We start from the raw sequence: 9,760 nt of genomic DNA on the forward strand, positions 1-9,760 counted from the left end.
TGGCTGCAGGGGGGTTGGATTAGATCACCTTAAAGATCCCTCCCAACCCAAACTGTTCCATGATTCTATGAGCTGAAGGCTTCTTGCCTTACTGGGAGACAGAGAGACCCCAGGGAGATGAGGGTGCTGCACAAGAACACTGGATCCCTGAGCAGGGGGGTTCACCTGCACCCCAAGGACACCATATTTAGTGGGAGTCAGAGAAATGCCAAACTGGAACCAGTGGCAAGTCTCCAGTGGGGCTGGGAGAAGTTGGGTTTGCTAGGAGGGCAGGTCTCTAATACAGGTTTCACAAAAGCTAAAGGTCTCCTTGCTTAACACCCAACTGATAGGAGTTTTCCACCAGAGCAATGACCCTTTCCACGCAGCACAGCCCTGGGCTGCTCAGGCCACCTGCTGAGTTTTGCTTCCCACCCAAGGAGGAGCCAAACAAAATCCCAGGAAAAGCTCATTGGACTCCATTTAATTATTTAAGCCATAGCACTGCTTTCAAATCTCCTCCTCCCTGAGGAAGCCTGGTGGCCCTCACATTGTCTGTGAGATCCAGAGGACCATGAAGTCTTTCAGGAGTTGAATTTTAGGTCACATTTAATCCAAAAGGTGTTGAATGAAATGCACACAGCCCCTGAGAGCGCCAGGGGAACGACAGCTATGCCACCTGCCAGAGCTCACCCACAGGGTTGGGTACAAAAGCTGGCTTCTTGCCAAGGTGCCCAGGTTATCCCAAGGTCCTTCCAGGAGCTTCACAGGTCCTGCTGTTGCCAACTGGGCAGCAAGGCAAGGGCAGGCAGCAGGGAGCTGAGGGGATGGTCTTCTCCGCAAGACATCACCTCCAGCAGCCTTCTGCCCTAGGCATGAACCTGTCCCCTCCTGACCCAGCAGATCCCCACACCAGTTGAGTCATCCTGACCTTTAAGGGTGCAGACTGGCTGGCTACTGCCAGCTATTGTTGAACCAGGAGAGGGATCACAGCCACAGGCAACTCCAGGTAGTTTTTCAAAGCTTCTGGTGCTCTTTTGCAAGGCTTTTCCTCGTAGTGTTTCACAGCTGCTTGTGGCAGGAGGCAGCAGCTGTGGACGACTGAGAGTCACAGAGTGGCTAGGCTTGGAAGGGACCTTAAAGCTCATCCAGTTCCAACCCCCCTGCCATGGATCATGAATACCTTCCACTAGCCCAGGCTGCTCAAGGCCTCATCTGGGCTGGCACTGGACACCTCCAGGGAGGTTGTGGAGCACAGAAGCACCGAATGTGATCACATTCGGTGCTTCTGTGCTCCACAACCTCCCTGGGCAACCTGTGCCAGTGTCTCCCCACCCTCAATGTCAAGAATTTCATCCTCCTCTCCACTCTCAATCTCCCCTCCCCCAGCTCAAAGCCATTGTCACTTATCCTGGTGCTCCCAGCCCCTGTCAAAAGCCCCTCTCCAGCTTTCTTGTAGCCCACTTCAGGTGGCTGCTCTAAGGTGACCCTGGAGGAGCCTTCTCCTCTCCAGGCTGAACATGCACAGCTCTTCCCAGCCTGATGGTCCCCAGGTAACACTGAGAAGCATTTTTCAAAGCAGTGGGAAATTTCAGACGAGCTTGAGACATGCCCCTGGAGGGCTGCACCAGCTGGGACAAAGGCCTCTCTGGCTGGGTGGCCAGGACAAGGCAGACTCACAGTGCACGAGTTGTGCTTTTGCAGGAACCACAGCTTAGATAGAACTTCCTCCTGGCAATGGGCTGTGGAGACTGATCAGGTGTGAACCTCCTGGGAGAGTCAAGAGGCATGAAAACTCAAAGCAAAATGCAAAAGAGCCCAGCACAGCCTCTTTGATTATGCAAAATGCCACAGACAACTGCTTTGAGTCTTCACATGGCTCATGTTTTCCACCTTGCCTTTCCCTTGTTCCCTAGTTTTGATTTGCTCCAAAAGAAAGGGACCCCAGGAACCATCTGGTCCAACCTTTCCAACAGCAGAGCTGAAATGAGCTGGCCCAGCACTCTGCCAAGCTATGCCCTAAACATGACCCATGGAGGGGAATCCACTGCTTCCCTTGGGGTTGAGACCAGAGGTTGAGACCAGACAGAGGCACCACCAGCTTCTCAGCAAGCTTTTGCTGGGCTCAGCTCTCCAGCAGGAGCCACCTCTCCAGGCCATTTGATCTCACACTTTATGTTGTTAAGGGAATAGATGATGCAATGCTGTCAGGTCTGCTGCCAGGGAAAGAGTGTCCCTATTGCTCCTTCATTACCATGACAGCTCTGGGGACCTTGGGTCCTGGCTGCACTTCCCAAGACTGAGCAATCTTTCCAAATGCAGGGAATTCTCCTGGGATAAAAGAGAGTGAGGCAGTCACAGGAAGTCTTTGACTGCCACTCCCCAAATGTCCCTCTTCATGCCCTTCCCGGCAGCTGCAAACACCTCTGGAGTCAGCCAGCACCTCCACACTGGCCCTGACTTTGCATCAGCCCAGGATACAAAGGCCAATTAAACCTCCAGCACCACCAGTTTTACAGACACCACAATGCAGCAAAGCCCAAGCATGGGAGACCTTCCCTTCTTCCCTCTTCACCCACTTCAGAGCCCCACACAGTGAAACAAATCCATTACTGGAGGAAAAGATCAGCAAGTGCTGAGTGTCATTAAATACAAGCAGCTCCCATAGAAGCAGCCAGGGAGAGCTCCCACATCGCTCCTCTTAGGGGAGGCAGAAGCTCTAGGGGAGCAGAGTTCCTCCTCCCCCTCCTCATCTCAGTTCTGGATCAGAGGAGCAGAAGTGGCCTCTCATCTGCTCTGTCACCACGCTGACCTTTCCCAAATCACCGCTCAGGGTCCTGCCTCTCAGTGCCACATTCTCTTCACTCCAGATACTCTCTCTAGAGCATTTACTACTCAGAGACTGAACTGCTTTGTGCTCCCTGCGAGACACCAGTGTTTGAAGGGGGCTCCAGGGAGAGCTGGTGAGGGACAAAGACATGGAGTGACAGGATGAGGGGGGATGGCTTCAGACTGGAGGGAGCTGGATTTAGATTGGATGTTACAAAGAAATTCTTCCCTACGAGGGTGGTGAAGCCCTGGAACAGGATGTCCAAAGAAGTTGTGGAGGCTCCAAGCCTGGCAGTGTTCAAAGCCAGACTAGATGAGGTCTTGAGCAACCTGGTCTAGCAGGAGGTGTCCCTGTCCATGGCTGGGGGTTTGGAACTAGGTGGTCTTTAAGGCCCCTTCCAACTCAAACCATTCTGAGATCTTCTGATCAGAAGACACCTCTAAGTCCAGCTTCTTTGAGATGTCAAGGTATGCAAGCAAAGAATGTTTTCCCCAGGAGCTGCCCTTGTATGCCATGGCCTCATCCCACATCTTTGTTTTATAGACCCATAGAATTGTTTGGTTTGGAAGAGGCCTGCAGCAGGATGATGCAGTCCAACCATCGACCCAGCACCACCACGGCCATTAAACCATGTCCTCAAGTGCCACGTCCACACCTCTCTTGAACACCGCCAGGGCTGGCGACTCCTCCAGCCACTGGGACAGGCTGCCCAGTCTCCAGGCAGGATGCCTTTGCACTGCCAGTGCCACTGCAAGGCACCAGCTGAAGCCTGCATGGCTCTCATCTGCTTCCTGACAACTCCACCTGACCGCAGCACCGAGCGCCCCGCGTCCTGCCTTCCCCAGTGTGCCCCGCATCCTGCCTTCCCCAGTGCCCCGCATCCTGCCTTCCCCAGTGTGCCCCGCGTCCTGCCTTCCCCAGTGTGCCCCGCATCCTGCCTTCCCCAGTGTGCCCTGTGTCCTGCCTTCCCCAGTGCCCCGCATCCTGCCTTCCCCAGCGCCCCGCGTCCTGCCTTCCCCAGTGTGCCCCGCATCCTGCCTTCCCCAGTGCCCCGCATCCTGCCTTCCCCAGTGCCCCGCATCCTGCCTTCCCCAGCGCCCCGCGTCCTGCCTTCCCCAGTGTGCCCCGCATCCTGCCTTCCCCAGTGCCCCGCATCCTGCCTTCCCCAGTGTGCCCTGCATCCTGCCTTCCCCAGTGCCCCGCGTCCTGCCTTCCCCAGCGCCCCGCAGCCTGCCTTCCCCAGCGCCCCGCGTCCTGCCTTCCCCAGCGCCCCGCGTCCTGCCTTCCCCAGCGCAGCCCTCTGCTTTCATCTGCAGCCCGTAAGAGGGCTGGGGTTTGTTTGGCCTGGGTGGAAGAGGCATGAAAGCCAAGCCGGCAACCACAAGTGTTAGAAACTGGCAGAAAGGGCAGCAGCTGCTCTGATGCAAAAGCAGACATTTGCTGGAAGACTCTGGCTAGAAAAGCAGCAGAGAACTCCAGACTGATTCATGCTCTGCACCCTCAGCAGATGACTCCCGACAGAGCCACGCCAGCTTCCCTGCAGCAGCCTGAACCCAGCTGGCTGCCTCCCGCCCAGCTGCCTGCACACAGCTCCTCAGTGCCAGCTCCCGAGGTGCTGGGACCACGCAAGCCCTTCCTTTGCGCACGTCCTGCTGGGTGGCTTTGAAGAGCGGCAGACACTGGAATACTGTGTCCAGTTCTGGGCTACCCAGGTGCAGAGAGGCAGGGACCTGCTGGAGAGAGGCCAGGGGAGGCTATGAGGATGATGAAGGGACTTGGACATCTCTGCTATGAAGAAAGACTGAGAGCCCTGGAGCTGGTTAGTCTGGAGAAGAGAAGGCTGAGAGGGGACCTCATCTAGGTCTATAGATATCTGAGGGGTGAGTGTCAGGATGAAGGGGCCAGGCTCCTTGTGGTGGTGCCTGGTGACAGGACTGGTGACTGTTCTTCACAGAGAGAGTGATTGGCATTGGAATGGGCTGCCCAGGGAGGTGGTGGAGTCACCATCCCTGTAGGTGTTGAAGCCAAGCCTGTCTGGGGCACTTAGTGCCATGGTCTGGTTGATAGGCCAGGGCTGGGTGCTGGGTTGGGTTGGGGGAGCTTGGAGCTCTCTTCCAACCTGGCTGATTCTGTGATTCTATGACAAGGAACAACAGGCACAAACTGGAACAGAGGAGGTTCCAACTCAACATAAGGAAAGCCTTTGCTGTGAGGGTGCTGGAGCCCTAGAGAGGCTGTGGAGTCTCCTTCTCTGGAGGCTGTCAAAACCCACCTGGATGTGTTCCTGTGTGGCCTCCTCTAGGTGACCCTGCCTCTGAAGTGGGGTTGGACTGGATGATCTGTAGAGGAGTCTTCCAGCCCCTGCCATTCTGTGAAGAGACATTTCCTTGAGAGTGGTTTCTCTTTAGTCACAGGAGAGCAGCTTGGTAAGACATTGAAGGTGGTTTACCTTCAGCACCAACAGCTGAATCACAACGGCTGAGCAAGCAGCCAGTGCCAGCCACGGTGCCTGGGGAGCCCCAGGGAACCAGGAGAAACCAGGCAGCAACGCTCGAGGCTCCAACAGCTGCACTGCCAAACCCACCCAGCAACAGCCTCACGGCAGGGCCGGGAGAGCAGTGCCCACAGAGCCCACAGTCACATTTGTCAGCAGGAGTGAAATGCTCCAGAGCCTCCTCTCCGTCACCTGACGCACATCAAACCTCCTCCTTCCAGGGACAAAAGTCAAGCAAGTGGGAGAAGGTGCTCTTTGAGACAGGAAGGCTTGGAGACGTGGGCTGAAGTTTGAGCTCATCAGGAGACTCCAGCAGTTAATTTACAATCTCTCAGCAAGAGCTTCCAAATCACCCTTCAGAGGCAAAAAAACCCAGAGATACACTGCTGGGAGGGGAGTCTGAGGTTCCTCTGCTCTGGGTGTGATACTCAATGAACACAAGATGCTGTCTGAAGAAGCTTTCCACTGTCATCTGAACACAGCTGTCCCCTGTGAGGAAGGCAAAGTCATTTCCCTCCAAAAAAAAGCTCATAAACAGGAGAATTCCAAATTGCTGGGGTGGCTCAGCTCCCAGGATTCACAGCTCTGATGGCCACAGCTCAGAATCTCAGGTCAAGGTGGATTTTTTTAATCCCCTCCTATCACACATTCCAGCATTTCATGGCTAGCAGCAACATTTTTGGGTGCTTCTCCTAATTGTACCCAGCAGCATTGTCAGCATCAAGCACCACCAGCCCTAGATAGATCAGCATCAATCAGCACTGCTCTCCTTCCACATCCCAAGGAGATGACTTGTGCCTGCAAGCCTCAGGGGGAAAGAAAAGCCAGTCGATCAGGTGCTTGGGTTCTGTGCAGTCCACCTAGTGCTGGGATGGGAAGACCTTGTCCCCTGCCAAGTGACACTGCTGCAGAGCATGGGCACCATGGGCAGACCTCAGCTCCTGGGTGGATAAACAGCCTCACAGAGGTGAGGAGCGAGCTGGTTCCTGTAGCAGGGGCAAAAATGGGCTGCTCTGTCGTAAAACATCAGTAACCCTCCCCCCTCAAATGCCACTAGAGCAAACACAAGCCCTAGCTCTACAGAAACTACCGAGGAGCTCCTCTGGATATGTGTTTTGGGTAAAACCTGCCCCAGGGTGATTTGGTTTGTTCTGCTGCAGAACAAACTCCAGAGCTTCAAGCATGACATCAGCAGAGTGAACAAGACCACGCTGCTGCCAGAGATTAATTTCATACTTGTGTTGTAGTCCTGAGATGTCCTCATTCCCCTCAGGCCACAAGTGGAGTCTGGGGGAAATTGGCTGCTCGTTTCTGGGGAGGGGGAGCCCATTTCCCACCCCCCCCAGTAGCCTATTTCCTCCCTCGGTGCTTATACCAAGACCTCTACGCACAGTAACGCTGCAAGCTCACTCAGGCAGCCAGGAGCTAAGGTCTGAGCATGTTGCTCAACCAGACCACAAGCAACAAAGCCATCAGCTGACAATCCCCTGAACCCTCCAGCAGCAGGATGGGCAAGGGCCAAACACCAACCCCATCAGCAGATTAACCACTTGGCAACTGCTCTGCCTTCCCCATCTGATGGGCTTTGCCCATGCAGCTCACGGAGACCTCTCCACAGGGCCTGTGTGTGTATAACCATCTCAGCCTCTGTGAGGGCTTCAGCAAGATCTCCAAGTCCAGAGGGGCCATGAAACTCTAGATGTGCTTTCATTCAAGTGAGATGATGCCACCACGGCTGCAGACCACAGCAGAGCTGCCTTGGTCCTCTTTCAGCAAGCACCCCACAACTGCCTGCATCTCCTTGGCATGATGCTGCCCAACTGCCAAACCCCATGGTGGCATGGGGGACAGGAACCAACCAGGGTCTGGTGCCATGTCAGTGTTCTGCCTAACCACATCCCTTTGGGTTGTGTCCTATGGAATATGGACTTTGAGTTGGAAGAGGGGGGATTTAGATTGGAGATGAGGAAGAAATTCTTGAGAGTGAGAGTGCGGAGACACTGGCACAGGGTGCCCAGAAAGGCTGTGGATGTCCCCTCCCTGGAGGTGTTCAAGGCCAGGCTGGATGAGGCCTTGAGCAACCTGGGCTTTGGGGAGGTGTCCCTGCCCGTGGCAGGAGGCTTTGAAATAGAGGATCTTGAAGGTCCCTTCCAACCCATCCTATGAATCCATGAAATGTGAGCATTTTCTCCACGCTTTTCTCTCCCTCCTCCTTTCCAGTCTTTCTTTTCCTCCCCCTTGAGTTAACTACAAACTCCCTCTCTTGGCCTGCAGTTACAGCACAGAACCACCCCCAGTGATGGCTCCGGGCTCTCCAGCTTGAGAAGCTGACTGCCCACACTGGATTTATGCTGTTTGTTTGTTAGGAAACTCAGAGAGTGGGATCTGTGCACGGGATAGGCACAGGTCGCAGCAAGACCTGGCAGAAGTGCCTGCCAACCCTGCTGCCAAAGCAGTGCCACCCAGAGCAGACTGCCCAGTACCCTGTTCAGGTAGGTTTGGAACCTCTCCAGGGAAGGGGACAGTAAACAACAACGGGAGAATGTTGCCTGTCATTCTCAGGGAGAAAAATCACCCAGTTCCCTGGGGCAGCTACACACAGAGCTGGGCAACCAGCACCCAGCCATGTGGGTCGTGGCATGCAATGGGCTGCAGCCCCCAGCAAGTCTCACCTCCACAATTCCTATCTCACTGCAAGCTGGAGCAGAGGAGGTTCCATGTGAGCAGAAGGAAAAACCTTTTCACTGTGAGAGCGACAGAACCCTGGAGCAGGCTGCCCAGAGAGGCTGTGGAATCTCCTTCTCTGGAGACATTCAAACCCCACCTGGATGTGTGACCTGCCCTGGGGGACCCTGCTTTGGCAGGGGGTTGGACTGGATATCTCTGAAGGTCCCTTCCAACCCCTAACATTCTGTGAACTGCTTCAGGTGGGAAAACTCCCCAAAATCATCCAGTCCAGCCATCAACCCAACATGAGTTTGCCACTAAACCATGTCCCAAAGTGCCATGGCTACACATCTCTTAAGCACTTCCAAGGATGGGGATTGCACCACCTCCCTGGGCAGCCTGACTGCAGCAAAACACTTGTTCCTAATCTCCAGGGTATGGATTATTACCCACAGCTGGCCTATGGATGCTGCACTGTTACTGGTTTTATACAAAGAGAGGTTCACCTGGGGGACACTGAGCTGCTGTCATTTCATAGGACATGACATGGAGCAACACAACCAGCACAGAAGATCTGGCCCATAGTCAGCATGAAGATCAGACATGAAGCAGAGAGTCTTCATCAACCCTCCCTACCCCATGGCCAGGCACAGCCAGCCAAGATGTTTCTCACCAGGCAGCATGAAAGAAATGACAAAACCAAGAACCTGGCTCCTAACACACAGACAATTTCTTCTCCCACCTCCAAAGCCCTCAACTTACTTTTATGTGATTTGGAAATCTCCTTCTCCCAGCTCCAAACCATGCCTTGAAATTATTAGAGGGAGTGATGCCTCTCAGGGCAGAATGCAAATTTAAAACACTTGTCCCAAATCACAGGAGGTAGTAATTAGGCTCCAGCACTTCCAAAGCAGCAGCCTTCAGCTACACCCTTTCCTGCTCTGCTGTGTGGATGTAGGACGTGGGGCATGGCCATGCTGGTAGTGCAGGCTCAGGAGGCTGCCCTGCTTTATCTTGTTCATAAATCAGCTCCTCTCCTTTCATGCTCCTCCTCCACTCTGTGAGCTTTGCTCTCTGCATGTTTCACCTTTTTGCCCTTTCCCTTGCTGCTGCCCCTTATCCCTGTCCCACCATTTTAGTTTGGTTCTACTCTTCCTAAGGTGCCTGCTTCCATAGACAGTTGTTCTCTGTCTCCTTCCTGTCCCACTTTGATTACCATCTTCTCTCTCTCACAGCTAACCAGGCTCTCCTTCCTCTTCTCTGGGCTCTCCTGCAAGGCCATTTGCATTCTTTCCCAATCACATCCAACAGGTATTTCAGTTTAGCAGCAACCAGGGAAACACCTCAGACAACCACAGGGCATCAGAGCCTCCTGCCCCCTGCACTCACAAAATCCTGCTGAACTCTGGTTCTGCAGAGCCAAAGCTCACTCAGCCCTACCTTGCAGTGAAGTGCCAAAATGCTGCCTTCATCCTCTGCCGTGGCCGTTCCCAGAGCTGCCTTTCTTTGCTCTCAGTGGTAGGTGCCTTGTCCATTCTGGCCACAGCAGCCTCAGGCTGTAGATCCTTCCAGGCAGCAAGGGCAGCCCTCCTGCTCCTCTGCTGTAAAAAATAATACAGGGAATGGATCAAACAATGGTAGAGGTTGAGAGGGACTTCAAAGATCATCCAGTCCAACCCTGCCTGCTAAAGCAGGGCACCCCCAGCAGCTTGCCCAGCAGCACAGTGCCCAGCTGGCCTTGGCAGCTCTCCACACCAGGAGGCTCCACAGCCTCTCTGGGCAGCCTGCTC

At 54.4% G+C, this 9,760-nt stretch overlaps 1 long non-coding RNA gene across 1 annotated transcript; it reads right to left on the bottom strand.

Moving 5' to 3' along the window:
- Positions 1–435: 435 nt before the first annotated feature.
- Positions 436–8,802, bottom strand: LOC135182189 (uncharacterized). The gene is made up of 3 exons (XR_010305080.1): positions 8,733–8,802; positions 5,082–5,178; positions 436–1,070 (listed from the first exon to the last, which is right to left on the bottom strand). It is a non-coding gene; the product is annotated as an uncharacterized LOC135182189 (long non-coding RNA).
- Positions 8,803–9,760: the final 958 nt, after the last annotated feature.

The sequence above is a fragment of the Pogoniulus pusillus genome, chromosome 16 (assembly GCF_015220805.1).
Source record: "Pogoniulus pusillus isolate bPogPus1 chromosome 16, bPogPus1.pri, whole genome shotgun sequence".
NCBI lineage: Eukaryota > Metazoa > Chordata > Aves > Piciformes > Lybiidae > Pogoniulus > Pogoniulus pusillus.